At 43.2% G+C, this 21692-nt stretch overlaps 1 pseudogene; it reads left to right on the plus strand.

Moving 5' to 3' along the window:
* The first annotated feature begins 3652 nt into the window (after positions 1-3652).
* LOC100452751 (keratin, type I cytoskeletal 18-like) lies at positions 3653-15146 on the plus strand (annotated as a pseudogene).
* Positions 15147-21692: the final 6546 nt, after the last annotated feature.

Consider the following 21692-nt stretch of genomic DNA (forward strand, 5'->3'; position numbering starts at 1 on the left):
GGCGGAGTCTCGCTGTGTCACCCAAGCTGGAGCGTAAGGCCGCGATCTCCGCTCACTGCAACCTCTGCCTTCCAGGTTCAAGCGATTCTTCTGCCTCAGCCTCCCGAGTAGCTGGGAATACAGGTGGGTGCCACCACGCCTGGCTAATTCTTTTAAAAAATATTTTTAGTAGAGATGGGGTTTCACTGTGTTTAGCAAGATGGTCTTGATCTCCTGACCTCATGATCTGCCCGCCTTGGCCTCCCAAAGTGCTGGGATTACAGGTGTGAGCTACCGCGCCAGGCTGTAAAGCTCCTTTTAAGAGGTGAATCTCTGGATAATTCAAGACTGTCAGCAGCTGGGCATTTCTATTACATGCATCTTTTCTTTGCTAAGGAGTGAGAGAAACTTCCTGTGGCAGCTGGAATAACAAAGTGGCTACTGAATACTATGTCCTGCACATTAAAAATGTATCCCCATTATTATACTTACAGGGTGGGTCTTTAGAGTATTCTTAGAGCTTTGAGGACAGACAGTGTGTGGAAATTACCAGGGTAGGCAGGCTAGAAGGTGGTCTGGGGGCCACCATGTATTATAAAATAAATCCCCTTGCTGTCTGTCTATGGATCAATCTATATATGAATCTTTCCATCAGTCATCCATCTACCTATTGTCTATCTACCACTAGACCACTAGACCTGGATGCACTTTCACAGACCCTAGGCATGTTCACATTTTACATAAGCTAAACAGCTAGTGCATGGAAGCACTACCATGTGGTTAGCCTGGCTTGCTGAAGAGGAGGCCTGAGGCACAGCTGACCGTGGGCTGAGCCTCCCTTTGTGATGAAGCGCCCACTTGCTCGTGACATCAGAGAAGAAAAGCATGCACCCAGTAGTCTCTGCTTGCCAGAAAGTACTCTTTCATTGGAAAAACAAATGTTGGGATCCTGTCCTAATCTGGGACAAATGACACCTCTAGTTTATTCTTAATTGTCCTTGTATGCAAATTTTCCTTTTCCTTTCTAATTTGTCATGTGAGCAAAGTTAAATTAACCTGAACATGTGGTAACAGACTCCACCGATTTTAAGTTCTTCACTTCCTTCCCTTAGACATTTAATCAGTTCTATTTTTTGGACTAGATTTGTTTGGCAAGTCAAAGAGAAGATAACAAGATTGGGGGCTGGGGGGAGGCAGTTTTTTAAAGACAGAAGTACAAAAGGAGCTGCCATCTGAAGTCTCAAATTAGTTTGGAAAGCACATTCTCTGCAGCTTTATCTTACTATAATTGAAAGCTTAAAACAGAGTGGATTTCATTTGAATCAAGAGGCTGCAATTAACTTTATTTTTCTAAGAGGTGCCCTTTTAGTATATCATATAGCCTTAATGCCTGCTTTTCACTACTGACTTGGAGTAAAGGGTATATTTCATTGTGAATATATGCCATTTAAAAAAGTATATTTCATTTTAATAGAATTTTGAGAGGCAACGAGGTACCACAAGGAAACACACACCCCAGGTTTTCAGAAGCCCTGGGTTCTTGGTCCTCTCCTTCATGTTAGGTTGGGGCAAAAGTAATTGTGGTTTTTGCCATTACTTTTTTTTTTTTTTTTTTGTGGAGACGGAATTTCGCTCTAGTTGCCCAGGGTGGAGTACAATGGCGCAATCTCGGCTCACTGTAACCTCTGCCTCCTGGGTTCAAGCAACTCCCCTGCCTCAGCCTCCAAAGTAGCTGGGATTACAGGCACCCGCCACCATGCCCAGGTAATTTTTGTATTTTTAGTAGAGACAGGGTTTCACCATGTTGGCCAGGCTGGTCTCGAACTCCTGACTTCAGATGATCCACCCGCCTCGGCTTCCTAAAGTGCTGGGAGTATAGGCATTAGCCTCTGCGCCCGACCTGCCATTACTTTTAATGGCAAAAACTGCAATTTCTTTTGCCCCAGCTAATACTTACCAGTTGGAGTAACCTTGCATAGGTCTCTTGCTGATGTGAGACATAATTTCTTCTTCCATAAATTATTAATCACTGCCCTGACCTGCCTAACCTACAGGGCCACTGTGCTCAATAAAAGGTAAGGCATGTCATAAATGTAAGGTGCTGCCAAGATTCACAGGAGTGTCAGCTGGGAGCAGGGCCTGCAATTCCCAGTAGCCACCAAACCAACTTGACCTGGACATGTTCAGGAATGAAGAACCCAAGCCTTAGAGTCACCCGGGATGGACTTCCTGATTCCTCGGTTCTGAGATATGTCACTATGTATACAGTGGGGTGGGGATAAATTGGCCCAGCTTTCTGAAGAGTATTTGGCATTCTGTATTAAAATTCATCAGTGTGTACCCTTGTACCAGGGCTTATAATTTTAGGAAAGCATCCTGTGGAAATACCTGCACATGTGCATAAGAAATAAACATAGTTGTGGCCGGTCACGGTGGCTCATGCCTGTAATCCCAGCACTTTGGAAGGCCAAGGCAGGTGGATCATCTGAGGTCAGGAGTTTGAGACCAAGCCGGCCAACATGGTGAAACTCTGTCTTTACTAAAAATACAAAAATTAGCCAGGCATGGTGATGGGTGCCTGTGATCCCAGCTACTTGGGAGGCTGAGGCAGGAGAATCGCTTGAACCTGGGAGGCGGAGGTTGCAGTGAGCCAAGATCACACCACTGCACTCCAACCTGGGCAACAGAGTGAGACTCCATCTCAAAAAAAAAAAAAAAAAAGAGAAAAAATAGTTGTTATTGATGATTACTGATGGCTAGCTTCTGGGGTTTTTATACGTATTAACTCATTTAATCTTACAAAAAACCCTCTGAGGTTATTATACCCACTTCATAGATGAGAAAACTGAGGCATAGAAAGGCAGAGTAAACCGCCCAGCATTATAAAGCTGGCAGATGGCCCTGCTGAGATCTGAAGCTGGGAGGTCTGGCTGCAGATTGTGTGTGTTCATCCTCTACAAAGGTGCAGAAGCAAGTTTTGCAGAGCCTGAGTTTCAGACAATTTTAGAGAACTTCTTAAAAAAACACAAAATTACACCTATAAGTTAGGCACACAATGAATATTTATTTGCAAAGAGAGAATAAACTACAAAAGTCACACATTTTAAAAAGCTGCCAAATACCATAATCACAAAATTCAGAAAAATAACATAATATTCTTATTAATTTACTGCTTCATGTGCTTTTACAATGACTTCCTTCCTACACTTTTTGGCTGCATACTCTTTGATTGCTTCTGATTCATATGACAACAATTTTGAATATCACTTTTCATAAAGAGAGTAGGAAGATAGTTCAGTCTTTCCTATGGCATAGTAAATTGAAATTTGTTCTTTATTATTGATAGTCGTGATGAGAAAACGTGCCACTTCATACAGACATATACTTGCTGGTTGTGGTACTGCTGCAGATTTGGCCCTACAAAGAAATCTTGATAAATTTTATTCTCCCTGATTCTTGTCAAAAAAGAAAAAAAAATATGGTACATTTTTTGTTGTACATGCTGAATTATTCTGTTTCTGGTAGACTTTTGTGAGAATCAAAACCCTTTTCATACCTCTGACAATTGGAACTTTCCCCAGACTAGCTTCTGGTTCTGTACATTTCAAACCAGGTCTCTTCCACTTTTGTGTAATTCTGTACCTGTTGTCCTCGGGCACGTTTTTACTGAGACATGACCCAGGATCCTGCAACTTTGGATCTTGACCCCTGTAAGTCAGCACGGGGCAGTAGTACTATTACTGGGCGTCACTCTTACGTTGAGCAGCTGGCATGCACTTACCTGCATCCTGTGACAGTAAATGAAATGTAAGCTCCCTGGAAGGGGCCTGGGCAATGAGGCGCCAGAAGCATAAACTTCTTTGGCTTTGTGGATTTGCTGCACAAAACGATAAAAGAATGATGCCCATCACAACCTGTTTTTAATGATGAAAAACTGGGTAAACCTAAATGGTCATCAGTACAGGACTGGTTAGAATATGGGATGTCCATACAATACACTCCTTTGCAAAATGAAGCCATGCAAGTAAATGTCTTAGGAAAAATGGCTGAGTGCAGTGACTCACACCTGTAATCCCAGCACTTTGGGAGGCCAAGGCGGGCAGATCACTTGAGGTTGGAAGTTCAAGACCAGCCTGGCCAACGTGGTAAAATCCCGTCTCTACTTAAAAAAAAAAAAAAAAAAAAAAAAAAAAGCTAGGCATGGTGGTGCACGCCTGAAATCTCAGCCACTTGGGAGGCTGAGGTAGGAGAATCACTTGAACCCAGGAGGCAGAGGATGCAGTGAGCTGAGATCATCCCACTGCACTCCAGCCTGGGCAACAGAGCGTGACTTCATCTCAAGAAAAAAAAACAGTCTTAGGAAAAATGAAGTAAACATCTAGATTTGTGCAAGGCAAGGTATCTTCTTTCCTCATGGTAAAGTAAAAACACAAGTTACAGGATAGTATAGATAGTATAATCCTGTTTGTATATTTCAAAAATTGGAAATTGGTATATTTGTAAATGCACAGACATATTTTGGAAGCATAGTTAAGAAACTGAGAAGTGATTGTCTCTGGGGTGTTTGGACTGAGAATTTGAGGAAGAAAAGAGGAAGTTTTAATTTTCACGTTTTACCAGTACTGTTTGAGTTATTTGACTTTGAGTACGTATTATTAACATATATACTCACTTGCAGATGACAGCACCCCAACTCAAAAGAGATTAAGGAAAAAAGAAAATGTATTAGTTCCTGTCACTGGCTGGGAGCATTGGGCAGTGCTGGATCCAGGTGCTCAATAGGTGTCGTCATGATTCTGCCTTTCTAAATCTCTTGGTTACTTTTCTTCCTCTTTGGCTGAATCCTCAGGCAGGCTTTCCCTTTGCAGTAGCAAATGGTCACCAGCCACCTCAGACTTAAACTTTTATCAGCTCAGCCATCCCAGTGAAAAGAAAGAGAAATCTTCTTCCCCAAAGTTTCCACTGAAAGCTGTGGTATTGACTCTGTTGCATCCTTTCTGGCCATACGTCCATCCCTGAACTATTTATGGAGCCTGGAAAGATGAATTAGGCTGAGCGACCAGGTGAGATCATATGGTCACCCTGGACCAGAGGTGGGTTTGGTTTCACCCAAACCACATAGGCTGAGCCATTGCCTGAGAGGGAGGAGGGATTCCAGGAAGAAAAACCGAGGTGCTATTCCCTAAAGATGAGAAAATGGTCACTATCAGTCAAGAGCATCTATTTACCACATACACATTCCTTTTACAATTTTAAAGGGAGAGAGAATTTTAAAAAGAGTGTGAATTGTCGGGAAAATCTCAGAGCAAGTCAAATATCTCAGCCTTGCTAGTAAAGCAAAATGGAAACTATTGACAACAATTGAACAAAGGGTACAGAAAATTCCTTTCTACTATCTTTTCAAAAGAATCAAAAGTTGCATTTGTTTGGTGGAATAATTATGCTGGTTGAACAATTAATGGTAAATATTGGGTTGAACTAAATAAATTATAGTATATTTGTATAATGGGGAATATACAGCCATTAAAATGATGTAGTAGATGCGTATTAACACAGGAAAATTTGCCACAATTACCTTGAGGAAAAAAATGCAAGTTGCAAAACAATATTTACAATACGATCTCACTTTTATTTAAAAATGTGTATGTATGTATGTATAGTAGAAAAACTCGAAACTAGCCTACAATTGTTTCATCAGCAGCTTTTCTGGGTAGGTATGTTATAAATGACTTTTATTTTATTCTCTTTCCATTTTTGTATTTTCCAAGTTTTCTCCAATGAATATTTATTGCCTTTTTAAATGTAATTTTGATTTTTATTAGTTATTACTTTAGAAAGTCAAACAGTCCTATAAAACATAATGAAAAACAGTGTCCTGTCTCTCTCTTCACCCTAGTCCTCATTTCCAGAGGCAAGCACATTCAATGCTTTAGATGTTTTTTTAAGTATTTGCTTCCATTTTTCTAAATAACATGTTTATATTGCTATTCTTGATATTTCAAATTTATATATTACATATTGACTTTCTAATAAGGAGTATGAAGACAATTATGTTACAACACCCTTTGAATACAATTCTTTGTTCATCTTCCCGACATGGCTTAAGTCACTTATACCACGCCCGGCCCCATTCTTATTTTTATTCAATTTGTATTTGTTGTTTTTATGACTTGGACCATGTATTATTCACTGCTGATCCAGGTCATGTAATTACATTTCCTTTCATGACACATGTTTCTTTTAAGGACTTTAATTTGACCCTGAAAACCCTGCCACTAAGTGAAGACCTGTTAAATGGAAAAAAAAAAAAAACTGTATGAATATTAACAGGGGAACGTATTAATGCATCCCAACCCAAGATGCTCAACTTTCACAGATAGGAAAAATATCAATTGAACAATAAAAACAAGCTTAAATAAATAACACACAATTAGTTGATATAATAAAGACTTAACTTTATTCACCAAAGGAGGAGAAGTAGACTTGAGTGTCTGATGGAAGAGGGAGTCATTCTCTGGAAGGTATGTTCTTGTTGCACCATTGTATTCATCAACTTTTTGGGGTCATAGTTATCATTTGCTCAAGCTGCACTTAAAAACAGTATGGAACTACACCTTTAGGGCTAAATAAAAGCTAAATATGAGAGTACCTCAAAACATGGAAACAGTATGCACACCCAAAAGACTGAAGTGTTGTAGAAGGTCTTTCTTATTTGACACTCCTTGCATAACAAAGCATTTGGGGCTCATCCATATGTGGCAAGTAACTCAAATTTGCCCAGTATGCTAGTCTATGAAGGGAAATGTTGAATCAGTTGGTAGGTGTGTCATTGCCTGAAATTGTAATGTCAAATTATCATGTCTTGCAGCACATATATGTAGTGTGCTTCTGGGTAAAAACTTATTATCCCCAAAACAAAAATAAAAGATAAATAATAGTTGTCTCAAAAGTGGAATAATTTTTCAAGATATATTATGGAGAGGAAATTTTAAGAGTCCTTATATGAGGTAATTACAGAATGTTTTATTTTTCTTGTACTTAATTGTTTTTTAAAAAAAATGTTTGGTGTTTGTCAAATTTCTGGTGAAATATTTGTACAGCTATAGAATGCCTCTCTACATAACAAAGCATGTCAGATAATCTACCACTTTTATTTTTTATCCCCAGAGACACTTTCTAGATATCTCTCTTCTCCTACTCTACTCTGGATTAGTTTTCCTTTTGAATTGCTGTACAGCTGTTTTCTTGGACTTTTCTTTTCCATCCTCCTGAAAATTCCCTGTCTCTTCTCCCCTGTGCTGGATTACCAGTTGATCCCATTCCTTTTCTTCAGTTTATTCCTTAATTTTGATGGAGCATATCCTTCAGTAACTTTTTTAGAAAGGTATATGGGAGGTAATTTTTTAAGACCCTGCATTTTCTAAAAATGTCTCTATTCTATATTCACTTCTGACTGATAGTTTGGCAGGCTAAAGAATTCAAAGTTAGAAATAATTTTCCTTCTGAATTTTAAAAGCACTGTTGTGTCATCTTCTAATTTGATGACATTTTAATCTCTATTTTTCCCTGAGAGCTTTTATTCATTTCTGGTGACCTAAAGTTTTGGAATGACAGACTTTGATTTGAGAATTACTACATTATGCTAGGCTCTTTGAAGGCCTCCTTAATCTAGAAACTTAGATTCCTCCATTCATTAAAGTTCTTCTATTTCGTTCTTTGATGTTTCCCCTCCTCCATTGTCTCTTGGTTATTTAGACTTTGGATCTCCAGACAGATCTTCTCACTTTCTTTCATTTTCCATTTCTGTTGTAATGTTAGAGTTTCTGGGGGATGTCCTCAACTGTATCTTCTCATCCATCTGTTGCATTTTTATTTTGGCTCTCACATTTTTTATTTCTATGAGTTCTTTCTTGTTCTTCTCTTTTTATGAGCTTCGTTCTTATTTTATAGTTGCAATATCTTCTCTCATCATGACTACTAATCATATATATATATATTTTTTGAGACAGAGTCTCGCATTTTCACCCAGTCTGGAGTGCAGTAGCGTGATCTTGGCTTACTGCAAGCTCCGCCTCCCGGGTTCATGCCATTCTCCTGCCTCAGTCTCCCGAGTAGCTGGGACTACAGGTGCCCACCACCACGCCCAGCTAATTTTTTGTATTTTTAGTAGAGATGGGGTTTCACTGTGTTAGCCAGGATGGTCTTGATCTCCTGACCTCATGATCCACCTGCCTTGGCCTCCCAAAGTGCTGGGATTACAGGTGTGAGCCACCTCACCTGGCCCATATTTAATTTTTTTTGAGAAGAAGTCTTGCTCTGTTGCCCACGCTAAAGTACAGTGGGGTGATCTTGGCCCACTACAACCTCTGCCTCCCAGGTTCAAGCAATTCTTCTGGCTCAGCCTCCTGAATAGCTGGGACTATAGGTGCGTGCCACCATGCATGGCTAATTTTTGTATTTTTAGTACAGACAGGGTTTCACTATGTTGGCCGGTATGATTTTGCCCCTGCTTTGTATTAATTGTGTCAGAGTTATTTCCTTTTTCCCTCCCTCCCTCCTTTCTTCCTTACTTTTCTCATCTCTTTCTCTCTTTTGCTCTTTCTGATTGTTATTTTTAGTCTCTGTCTTCCGTGTCAAAATCAGTCCCTCAATATCTGATGAACATCTAGGAGAGAGGCTCTAAACTGCCGATTGGAAGTTCTTTGCTTGTTAGTGTGGCTTAGCAGCTGGTGAACTTCACCGCAGGCTGACTGAGAGGGACCTGGCTGTTTCACTTGGGACTCCTCGTTGTTCATATTTTTAAGCCAATTTTCTGGGCTGATTAGAACCCTACAACCTCCTGCCTGGGGTGGGGTGGTTTAGGTTCGGCTGTAGCTTTATGGGACCCAGGTAGGGGCAGTGTATTTGAGAGTCCAACTTTTCAGAATGTAAATCCTGTGTGTAGTAGGCATCTTCTACCTCTCTCACGTATATCCCACGTCTACGAGTTGACCTCACCAGAAAGTAAATCTCCCATCTCTGCCTGGGTATAGAAGGGGTAGTTACAAGACCATAAGGATTGAGGTTGGAGGTCTGAGCATCTAGATTCTCCTTTTTAAAGGTCAGCTATGTTTAAAAGGACATAGTACATAATTTTTTGATTTAAAAGAAAATATTTTAATGGAGAAGGGCAATTATACTCCACTTAAAGTAAATCCCACCTCATTAAGACCAAATGATTCCAACAGCACACACATTCTAGCACTGCAAGATATCCGATTGTTCACCAAGAAAATTTCCAGTGAGCAAAAGCCATGAGCAAACTCTTAAACTCTGGAATCTAAAGAACAATAAAAATGGATGTCCTGAGGACATCATATTCCATCACCACTGAAGTTGCCTTGTATATTACCATGGCTAAAACTTCCTACCCTCAGCCATTATCTCAGCAGGCTGTGAAGGCTACATGGGTTCATTTCTTTTTTTTTTTTTTTTTAGACAGAGTGTCACTTTGTTGCCCTGGCTGGAGTGCAGTGACACAATCTCGGCTCACTGCAAGCTCCACCTCCTGGGTTCAAGTGAATCTCGTGCCTCAGGCCTCTCAGGTAGCTGGGGTTACAGGGGTGCACCACCACGTTTTTTTTTTTTTTTTTTAGAGATGGGGTTTTGCCCTGTTGGCCAGGCTGGTCTCAAACTCCTGGCCTCAAGTGATCTGCCTGCCTCAGCCTCCCAAAGTGCTGGGATCACATGCATAAGCCACCGCACCTGGCCAGTGGGTGCCTTTCCGTGAATTAAAGGCATGATTAATAAACCTATTTTTTGGCCACCATTTATTTAGCACCTACTAGGTGCCAGGCCTTGGGCCAGGTGCTTTTAACATATTATTTCATACCTGTATTATCACATAAGGTTGTGTCCTACACAATCCAAGGGCTGTCATTGATTTTGTAGCCCGTATCAATGATGGCTCCCTGGAACTGTGCAGTGCACAACCTGAGCAGAAATACATGGTGACTCTGATATAAATCCTTCCAATAATTCTAAGGAGTTCAGATCATTCAACAGATGATGAAACCATGCTTCAGAGAGAATAAGAAACTGGCTGAACTTCTCACAGCTATCAAGTATTGGAGCTGAGATTCTAATCCCCAAACCACCTGATTCTAAAGTTGGTGCTCTTACCAGGACTCTACTTTCACTATGGCAGGGAGGGCAGATGGGATAGGATGGAGGGGCTAGGGGCTACATAATGACACCAACTGTTTTCAGCAGGTGCTGGTTCTACCCTGAAAGCTGCCCCCTGGTCTAGACCTCAGCATGCCTTGCCACATAGGAAAGTCCTCCAGAAAGCCATTGCCATTTTAAACTCTGGCTCAGTGTTTGGGCTTCTCTCAGTGACACCTGGGGCCAGGACCGGTATTTGTTTATCCTGTGTCCTCACTCTCCTTTGCAGTCAGACCACTAGAGGTTTCTGGGTCTTGAAGGGAGGTGTCCTTTCAAGAAGGGACTTAGAAGATGCAGTCTAAGCTAGCAAGAGGGTTGTGGAAGAGGAACAGAGACCCATGCTTGGAGCAGGTGCAGTGTCTAGCAAGGAACTTCAGTGCAACATGGCTGTAAGTGCATAAATCCTGCAAGCCAGGAATAGTGAAGTAGCCGCCCTACCAGACAGCCTCACCCCTTGGGTTAGGGGTTGGGGTGGAGGAACATGTGTGCACACATGCTCATGCGTGCACACGTGTATGCATGTGTATTCATGCATGTGCATGCCTGTGGAAGTGTGTGGTGTTCACAACACTTGTGTACATGCAGAAATACAAAAATGAAACTTGGAAAAACTGCCATGGGAATGAAAACTCATGAAAGTCTGACTTCTATATGAATGGGAGGTACCTGCACATGTGCACGTGCAAACACACACACACAAACACACAGATGTTTACATATCAAATTCTCCTTGTGCACAAGATTCATTTGCCCCGTTCCCAATCCAGGCAGATTTGGATGCTTTTTTTTTTTTTAAATGAAGTTCTAGGGTACATGTGTACAATGTGCAGGTTTGTTACATATGTATACATGTGCCATGTTGGTGTGCTGCACCCATTAACTTGTCATTTACATTAGGTATATCTCCTAGTGCTATTCCTCCCTCCTCCCCTGACCCCACGACAGGCCCCGGTGTGTGATGTTCTCCATCCTGTGTCCAAGCGTTCTCATTGTTCAATTCCCACCTGTGAGTGAGAACATGCGGTGTTTGGTTTTCTGTCCTTGTGATAGTTTGCTGAGAATGATGGTTTCCAGCTTCATCCATGTCCCTACAAAGGACATGAACTCATCCTTTTTTATGGCTGCATAGTATTCCATGGTGTATATGTGCCACATTTTCTTAATCCAGTTTATCATTGTGGACATTTGGGTTGGTTCCAAGTCTTTGCTATTGTGAATAGTGCTGCAATAAACATATATGTGCATGTGTCTTTGTAGCAGCATGATTTATAATCCTTTGGGATGCTTTTTATTTTTCTTTGTGTTTCTGTTGAAATGTTCTCAAGCACCTTGGAGGTAGCAACCACTTACTCTTCTCGCAATAGTAATATAACTTGTCAGTAACTTATTTCCTAGCCAGACAATGTGCTCAACCCTTTATATGCATTACCTTGTTGACATTTCCCAGGACCTTATGAAATCGATGTCATATCCAACTTTCAGATAAGAAAACTGAGACTCTGAGAGGTGAAGTCATGTACCTAGGTCTTACTGTTCATAATTGGCTATGGACACATCTGAACCCATATCTAACCCCAAATATGGGCTCATTCTGACACATTCACTAATGCAACAAATGTTTATTGAGCATCTATTTTGGGTCAGGCACTGTTCTAATTGCTGGAGATGAGGCAGTGAATGAAATAGATGAAAATCCCTGACCTCATACATGTGGCCAACAAGCATATGAAAAAAAGCTCAGCATCAATGATCATTAGAGAAATGCAAATCATAACCACAATGATATACTACCTCACACCAGTCAGAATAACTATTATTAAAAAGTCAAAAAATAACATGCTGGCGAGGTTGTGGGAAAAAAGGAATGCTTATACACCGTTGGTGGGAGTGTAAATTAGTTCGGCTATTGTGGAAGACAATGTGGTGATTCCTCAAAGAGCTAAAAGCAGAACTACCATTCAACCCAGCAATCCCATTAGTGGGTATATACCCAAAGGAATATAAATTATTCTATTATAGAGACACAGGCATGCGTGTGTTCATTGCAGCATGATTCACAATATTGAAGACATGGAATCTACCTAAATATCCCTCAATGATGGACTGAATAAAGAAAAATAAAGAAAATTTGGTACATATGCACACCATGGAATACTATGCAGCCATAAAAAAGAATGAGATCATGTGTTTTGCAGAGACATGGATGGAGCTGGAAGCCATTATCCTCAGCAAACTAACACAGGAACAGAAAACTAAATACCTCATGTTCTCACTTATAAGTAGGAGCTAAATGATAAGAACACATGGACACACGGGGATAACAACACACACTGGGGCGTTTTAGAAGATGGAGGGTTGGAGGAGGGAGAGGATGAAGAAAAACAACTAATGGGTACTAGGCTTAATACCTGGGTGATGAAATAATCTGTACAACAAACCCCCATGACATAAGTTTACCTATGTAACAAACCTGCACTTGTACCCCTGAACTTAAAAGTCAAAAAAAAAAAGAAAAAAAAATCCCTGACTTCATGAAGCTTACATTATAGAAGGGGAAACAGATCAAACAAGTTAAACAGTAAAACATATCAAGTGTAAATAATAAGGCTAAGTGGGGAAAAGCAGAGCAAGGAAGAAAAGCAGCAATTTGAAGTGGCTGAGGTTTTGGATGGAGTGACCAGAGAGAGCTTCACGGAAAAGGTGACATTAAGGGAGCATGCCACAGAGTTATCTAGGAGAGAAGTATTCCAAGCAGAGGAAACAGCCAGTTCAGAGGTCCTGAGTGGGAGTGGTGTCAGCTGTGTTCAAAGAATATTGAGGAAACCAGCATAGCTAGATCAGAGGCCATATGGGGGAAAGTAGTGAATATCATATACTTCCTTTAGTGGTGAAATTAAAACATGTGTATAACCAATGCCATACATACACTGATGTCTTACCTCTGACAAAGCACGTTCACCATACTTTACATTCCTGGCATCTTTCACTAAAGTCTATAGAGATTGGAGGCTGGGTTTTGTCCCTAGGGAAGGAGGGAGCGAACCTTTAGATTTCTACTGATGTTCACCTGCACTGAAGGAACGTGCATGGTTAATAGGGGGAGGGATGGACCAGTGGGAGATGAGAAAACCTTAACCCTATCATTGCAATGATGTTGCCCTCAAGCAACTTAGCAGCCAGCCCAGGAGCAGCCCTGAAGGCCCCTGCAAAATTACACCCCTGCAGCCCTGCCTTTCCCCTTTTTGTTGGAGCTAAAAGGGAAACTATTTAATTCTTAGAACCACATATTTAGCTAACCTGCTCTGGCCTAAATGATATTTTATGAGGAATTAAGCTCACGGCTGATCATCTTTCACACTGAGGCGGTGGTTAATGTATCCTGGGGAGACCTCACTGTTGAGCCAGCCTCTCTGTTATTGGCAGGGCTTGGGCCTGGGCCTGGGCTTGGGCTGGAGAAATGGCCCCTGTCTTGCCTTTGTTCCAGACACAAGCCGAGTCTGGGGTTTTGGAGATCTTAAGGAAAGCAGGTCCAACCCAAAGGAAATCAGACACAGAGAACAAAACAAATTGAATTTTTTGAGGAAATTGCTTTTTGCCTCCCACGTCTCATTCCCTTTTATTTAATTTTTGGGATTCTGTGTGAGTTAGTTACAAACAGTCAACTCAGTATTTTCTACCTATTAATAAATATTAAATATTAAATAATCCAATTCTGGGTGGCTGGTAGACCTGGGTGGGCACAATGCCAGTTGCTGCTGTGCCCCAGCCTCCTTTCTGGGGTTTCTACTCCTACTCTGACCGATGGTGCCTTTTGACTTCCATCTCCCCGGTCATAGGGAATTGGTCTGTCATCTAAGGACAGCGAATCCATACATTGATCACCAACACATGAAGTGGTGCTGGGCACAAGTTGGGTCTAACTGGGACAAGGGTGACTATCTGAGCCCTTCAGATTCCCTCACAGACCCCAAACTCTGGAGACTTATGTGCTTGGTGGTATGAGTTAAAGCTAAAGGCACAAAGAGAGGAGCTGAAGGCTGATGAGAGGTAAACAGGTAACTGGTCACAAGAATGTACTGGGGATGGGTCTGGCAACTCACACCTGCAATCTCAGCACTTTGAGAGGCAGAGGCAGGAGGATCGCTCGAGCCCAGGAGTTCAAGATCAGCCTGGGCAACGTAGGGAGAACCTGTCTCTACAAAAAAATAAAATAAGGGCAAAGTCTGAGTCCTGTCCTTTCACTCTCCCTGGATGGCATGAGCTTCACCACTCGCTCCACCTTCTCCACCAGCTGGTTCCCAGCTACGGCATCCGGCCGGTCAGCAGTGTGGCCAGCGTCTATGCAGGTGCTTTATGCAGACGCTGAGGGCTCTGGTTCCCAGATCTCTGTGTCCCGCTCCACCAGCTTCCAGGGTGGCTTGGGGCCTGGGGGCCTGGCTGCGGGGATGGCTGGGGGTCTGGCAGGAATGGGAGGCATCCAGAACGAGAAGGAGACCATGCAAAGCCTAAACGACCACCTGGCCTCCTACCTGGACAGAGTGAGGAGGCTGGAGACTGAGAACCGGAAACTGGAGAGCAAAATCCGGGAGCACCTGGAGAAGAAGGGACCCCAGGTCAGAGACTGGGGCCATTACTTCAAGACCATCGAGGACCTAAGGGCTCAGATCTTCACAAATACTGTGGACAATGCCCACATCATTCTGCAGATCGACAATGCCTGTCTTGCTGCTGATGACTTTAGAGTCAAGTATGAGACAGAGCTAGCCATGCACCAGTCTGCGGAGAGTGACTTCCATAAACTCCGCAAGGTCATTGATGACACCAATGTCACTCGGCTGCAGCTGGAGACAGAGATTGAGGCTCTCAAGGAGGAGCTGCTTTTCATGAAGAAGAACCACAAAGAGGAAGTAAAAGGTCTGCAAGCCCAGATTGCCAGCTGTGGGTTGACTGTGGAGCCAGATTAGGGAAAACCCCTAATTGGTCTGTGTGGGTCACATGCCACCCTTCTCTTGGCAAGTTACTATGGCCATGGAGATGGGTTATTTGATTATCTGGCTTAGGTCACATACTGAGACCAGTGGCCAGACAGGCAGCCCCCATGAATCAAATGAAATGGAGGAGTAACTCATTGCAGTAGTTACCGCTACCAGAGGGAGAGGTTAAGAGCAGTGATGGCCATATTAGACCTACACATCAGCCATCAACATTTAGTAATCCACCCTGTTATAGGCACGATGGGAAAGGAAGTACAGACACAGATCCTCCCCATGTTGGAAACAATGGCAAACTCCACAGAGAGTTGCAAAGTTATTTTGTAAGTATCAGCACTTACAAAGCAGCTTGTCTCCACTGGAAAACTGGACTTCCTCATATTGTCTAATCCTTTTCTAAGCTCCAAGCCCCCTGCCCCTCTGATTCACAAGGGCTTCACTCAGGGCAGCATGGGGAACCTGTGGAAGGTAGGTTAGGCCCACTTCCCTGGCGCCCTTGGGCATACTCTTAAGCTGTATATCATACGACAATTCAAGAAACAGAGGTGGGGTGGGGTGGAAATGAACAAGTGCAGACAATCACTGTCCTCACCTGAAGACAGCCAGGAAAGGTCAGGTGACCCAGAGGACTCTAGGTCAATAACAGATTGGCTGCCAGGATAGTCTTACCTAGCTTGGGGGTTGAGTATGAGGAAGTACTTCAAAGAATACAGGCTACAGGGAAAACAAAACAAAAAAACACAGGATCTTTTGCAAAGAGTAGTGAAGAGGAGGTCCTTTAACCTGGACAACCTGATTAGTGCAGATCACCAATTGTTGGCCCAACCCCTAGAAAGAAGGAATGAGCCGAGGATGGGAGGGGCATGGCTTTCAGCTTCAGGAGCGGGTAAGAAGGAAGGCAGGAGGGCCTTGTGGCATGGAAAATAGTTTGGTAAGCTCCATCCCTGGAATCAGAGCTGAAAAGAACTTATAGATACCTTCATAGGGGCTGTCAGGAACTAAGGCCTAGAACCAAAAGACAGAGTGAGAGAAAGATTATGAGGAAGAAGATGAGGCTCTGTACTGAATAGATTAATTGTAGAATAATAGATGTCCCTTTCACTCAGTGAGGGCCTCTGGACTGGGTGACACTCAGTAGAAGTCAACTGTAACTGGATATGATTATGAGGAAGGACCACGTCATCCACGGCCAGAATGGGCAATGGGCAGGTCCTCCACCTATCCTGCTGTGTGCTGTACAATCTGGGGGGGCCCCATTCCTATTTTGATCTATGTCTACGGTGCTTCCTTCAGTGGTGCAGTGCACAACCTGACCATAGCAGTAAAGCATTTCCTTGATATTTCAATGGCTAGATGGGTACAGCATATCTAATGACTCATGCAACAACAAATGTACCTGAAAACCAACCAGGAACGGTACTGAGCCCCGGGGATCAGGTAAGGTGCTGTGGTTCCTGAGAGAGACAGTCACAGGGGTCTGTGTTCATATAATTGTCCAAGTTATAGGGACAGACAGAAGGGAGTATTTCATTCTGTCTGGAGAGAGTGGTCAGAGAAGACTTCAACAAGAAGGTGATACTTGAGCTAAGGCTGAAAGATGAAGGGTTAACCAGACAGATCAAAAATGGTGAGAGGACCCATTTCTAGAAGAAGAAACACAAAGGCAAAGAACTGCTCGTTCATGTCCTACCTAATAGGAAAGCCAGTTTAGATATTTGAGTTTGCAGTGGCATAGAATGTAGAGTTTAGTAGGCATGTGGGAACTTGGATGTGGAAGGGCTTTAAGTGTTTTGCTAAGAGGTTAGGTCTCCATACTGGAGGTATACGGAGGGGCAAGAACCAAGGTCTTGTGTAACCCATGGAACCTCTATCTCCATCCTGTAAGGCTTGGACTGTGACAGTGGAAGTAGTAAAAAGGGACATGGAGAATAATACACTTGTTATGTGTCTGCTTACTGAAAGGTCTGCTATAGTCTGAATATGTTCCCCTAGAATTTATATGTTGAAACTTAATCACCAATGTGACAGTATTAAGAGATGGAGGCTTTAAGAGGTGATGAAGTCATGAAGACAGAGCCTTCATGAATAAGATTAGTGATCTTGCTAAAGAGGTTGAAGGGAGTTCCCAGGTCCCTTCTACCAGGTGAGGATGCAGCAAGAGACATCATCTATGAAGTATCTATGAGCCTTCACCAGACACCAGATCTGCTAGTGCCTGGTTCACGGACTTCCCAGCCTCCAGAACTGTGAGAATACATTTCTGTTATTCATAAATTACCTAGTGTACGGTATTTTGTTATAGCAACCTGAATGGACTAGGACGGGGCCTATGTGTACTAGGTCCTTTATTGCATTTATGAATGCCTCCTGGGCAGGCAGATACTTTGACAGAGTGAAGTTGGCAGGTATTAGAGCCAATGTGCATCAGCAGGGACTCTGGGGGACTGAAGCATGTGTGCCCTGTTTATAGGGACAGTCATTACTCAGCTCTAGTTAATTGCTGCCATGAAGAAATGTGGTCTCAGTTTTGCCAGCTCCCTTGATTTTTCAAGAGAAGCCAGAAATCAAAGGTTTTAGGTAAAATTTTCTCTGCTTTAAATGAAAGCAACTAATTCAAATGTTTTCAAAACATCATGTAGGCCAAACAAAATTCAAGCATAAGCAGGATTTAGCTAGCCACCTAGTTCTTCTACCTTCCCATTTATCACCTACCCACCCATCCAGCCATCCATTCACCCACCCATCCAGCCATCCATTCACCCACCCATATACACATCCATCCATTTGTCCATTCATCCATGCACACTTCTTCCATCCACCCATCCACACTCCTTCCATCCACCCATCCACACTCCTTCCATCCACCCATCCACACACATAAACATACATCCACCCACTGATCTATCCGCTCACCTATCTATCCATTCATCCATCTACCCACTTTCCATCCATCCACCCACACACCCACTTATATACACATCTATCCATCCATCCATCCATGCATCCATCCATCCATTCATCCATCCTATCTATCTACCCATACACACACATAGCCATACACCCACCCCACTAATCTTTCCACCCACATATCAGTTCACCCACTCACTCACCCACCCACCCACACATCCGCCCACCCACCCACCCACCCACCCACCCGCCCACCCACCCACCCGCCCATCCGCCCACCCACCCATCCACCCATCCGCCCACCCACCTATCCACCCATCCGCCCACCCACCTATCCACCCATCCATCTATCCATCCATCCATCCATCCATCCATCCATCCTATCTACCCATACACACAGCCATACATCCACCCCACTAATCTTTCCACCCACATATCCATCCATCCATCCTCCATCCATCCTATTGATCTACCCATACACTCACAGAGCCATACATCCACCCCACTAATCTTTCCACCCACATATTCATTCATCCACCTACCCACCCACCCATCCATCCATCCCTCCATCCCTACCTCCATCCCTCCATCCATCCATTCCTCTTCCACTGTTAAAATACACTCCCTCTAAAACCTTTACAAGATGGAAACATTCATTTTGTTCCACCTTCTCCACCTGCCCTTGGTCTTGAAAGTCCTGTTTCCCTCCAAATTAAGGCAAATTATGTTTGTAAAGTGGTGCAAATATGAGTGAGGTTGTGTCTACCTCTTTTTACAGGGAATTTTTTGCTTTCTCTTTATGTCCTTGCTGTGCAGCCTGAAGTAGGAGTGTATTTTTTCTCCCCTTGGATTTGAGCCTTCATAAGTGTTCCAGAACAAAATTAAACCAAATAGAGAATTAGATTCCCCTCCCTTTTCTTGGAAATATCTTGCCACTGGGCCAGGCTCCCTGGGAATTAAATAACTCTTCAAAAGGAGACCAGAAATAGATTTCTCAGTGGGGTTTCTAGATGTCAGTAAATGGATTTATGGAAAATGGGTTAGGTTTGGCAAATTTTAAATTGTGATTGGACGAATGTGCAATATATCTCTGTAAATAACCCCTTTTCACTTTCTCCTTCTCTATATCCAATTGGAACTCTTCCTCCTTAATATCTGGCTTCCATTGTCCTTCCTTACTTTACCTAAATATCTCCTCCAGCCTAAGGTTAGAGGATTGGAAAGGGAGAAGGTCAGATAACTAATATTTTCTGTGCTAAATTCTTGATCTATGTGATAGCATTCATATTTCTGATTTCCATGGCAGATATCCCAGCATGATCTAAGTAGGAGGGCATTACTAGATATATACATGCTTTGAGCTTCAATTTTTTCATCTGTCAGATGGAACAAAGCTTCCATATCTCCTTTCCCAACCAAACGAAAATATCTTCAAAGGGTCTACCATGGTACCTGACAACACCGCTATGACTAGTCCACCCTCAAAGGAATTAAAGATTTGCTAAAATGTATATACTCTCTGGGAGCTCATCCCACTGTCAAATCAGCTTTTATTATTATTCAAATGTATTTGTGAGATTAGGAGGCCCAGAAAGCCTGGAACACAGGAGGGTAGGTCTTGATGGATTCTGACGGAACCAAGGGGAGGTCTGCATAGACGCTGCTGGGAAGGAACATGGGAGAGAAGCATGATCCTGTGGCACCTTAGGGACAGTTTGAGGCTGTCTGGGGAAGGAATGAAAAAGGAGAAGCAGACACCTTTTCTCTCACCTCTAGACCATTCATTTGGTCTGCTACTTTTTCAGCTGAACACCTCCCCATCTGTGAGGAAATGGTGCATCAGAACAGGATGGTGTCATAAACTGAGCAATTCTTATCATCCATACCCTCAGTCTTCCTTTCTATCAAATGGACAGAATTGCTGTGAGAAATTCAGCAAGATAAGGTAATGTTTGTGCAAGGGCCTGACTTCACCTCCAAGAGGCTGCTTCTGTCTGAGCTCAGTCAATCTGCGGTTGGGCCTCTCCTGATAGAGAGGCCAGAGAGAGAGGTCTTTACATCTGGGATCAGGAGTGAGGGTAGGACAGGAGACCCGCCAGTGCTTAATCACCTGCTGACTTGCAAGGGAAGAGGTAAATACGGTCATCCCTCAGTATTCACGGGGGATTGGTCCCAGGACTCCCCTTAGATATCAAAATCCAAGAATTCTCAAGTCCCTTATATAAAATGGTGTAGTATTTGCATACGACCTATGCACATCCTTTTGTATACATTCAATCATCTCTAGATTATGATACCTCATACAATGTAAACGCTACATAAATAGTTGTTATACCATATTGTTTTTTATTTGGACTATTTTTATTGTTGTATTCTTTTTATTTAGTGCTTTGTATGTCTTCCATCTGTGATTGGTGGATGTGGAACCCGATGAAGCGGAAGACCCACTGTACAACAGCAGTGGCAGCTCTTAATGCTTATTTTGTGCCAAGCATTTTACAGATGTTATTTCATGTAATACTTTCCACAACCCCCGAAGTAGGAATTCTTTCGATTCCCGTTTTATAACTGAGGAAGTAGAGGCATGGTGGGAGGGTGAAATAATTTCCCCAAAGCCCCAGTGAGTGGGATAGTTAGGATGGAGTGGTGGCAACAGAGACCATATGGTCTGCAAAACCTAAAATATTTACCATCTGGCCCTTGACAGAAAAAGCGTCCTGACTGCTGCTACAGCAGAACGAGCTACTACCAAGGCAGGAGACAGAGGGGACAAGGGGATGAATACCCTGGCGGCACCACCCTCACACTCCAGCCTCTACTTCTGTTACTGCCTCCCACTGGCTGACCCAGGAACCCAGGGAATCTGCTCTCCCGGCTGTGCCCTCAACCCCCTCATTTAATTGCTTCCTCGTTTGGGCCCTTTCTGATGAGACGGGAGTTTCTGGAAGACTTGGGACTTCATAGTTGGTTTGTTTGTTTGTTTGTTTTTGAGATGAAGTCTTGCTCTGTCGCCCAGGCTAGAGTGCAAGTGGCGTGATCTTGGCTCACTGCAACCTCTGCCTCCTGGGTTCAAGAGATTCTCCTGCCTCAGCCTCCTGAGTAGCTGGGATTATAGGTGCCCACCACCATGCCCAGATAATTTTTGTATTTTTAGGAGAAGATGGGGTTTTACCATCTTGGCCAGGCTGGTCTTGAACTCCTGACCTCAGATGATCCGCCTACCTTGGCCTACCAGTGTTGGGATTACAGGCGTGAGCCACAGTGCCTGGCCTTCATAGTATTTAAGAGTCAGGGCAGCCAGGCATGGTGGCTCACACCTGTAATCCCAGCACTTTGGGAGGCCGAGGTGGGCGAATCACGAGGTTAGGAGTTCCAGACCAGCCTGGCCAATATGGTGAAACCCCGTTTCTACTAAAAATACGAAAAAAAACTAGCCAGGCATGCTGGCACGCGCCTGTAGTCCCAGCTACTCGGGAGGCTGAGGCAGGAGAATCACTTGAACCAAGGAGGCAGAGGTTGCAGTGAGCTGAGATTGTGCCACTGCACTCCATCCTGGGCAATAGAGGGAGACTCCATCTCAGCGGGGGGTGGAGGGGGGGGGATGTCAGGGCA

This window comes from Pongo abelii, chromosome 9 (assembly GCF_028885655.2).
Source record: "Pongo abelii isolate AG06213 chromosome 9, NHGRI_mPonAbe1-v2.0_pri, whole genome shotgun sequence".
Classification (NCBI taxonomy): Eukaryota; Metazoa; Chordata; class Mammalia; order Primates; family Hominidae; genus Pongo; species Pongo abelii.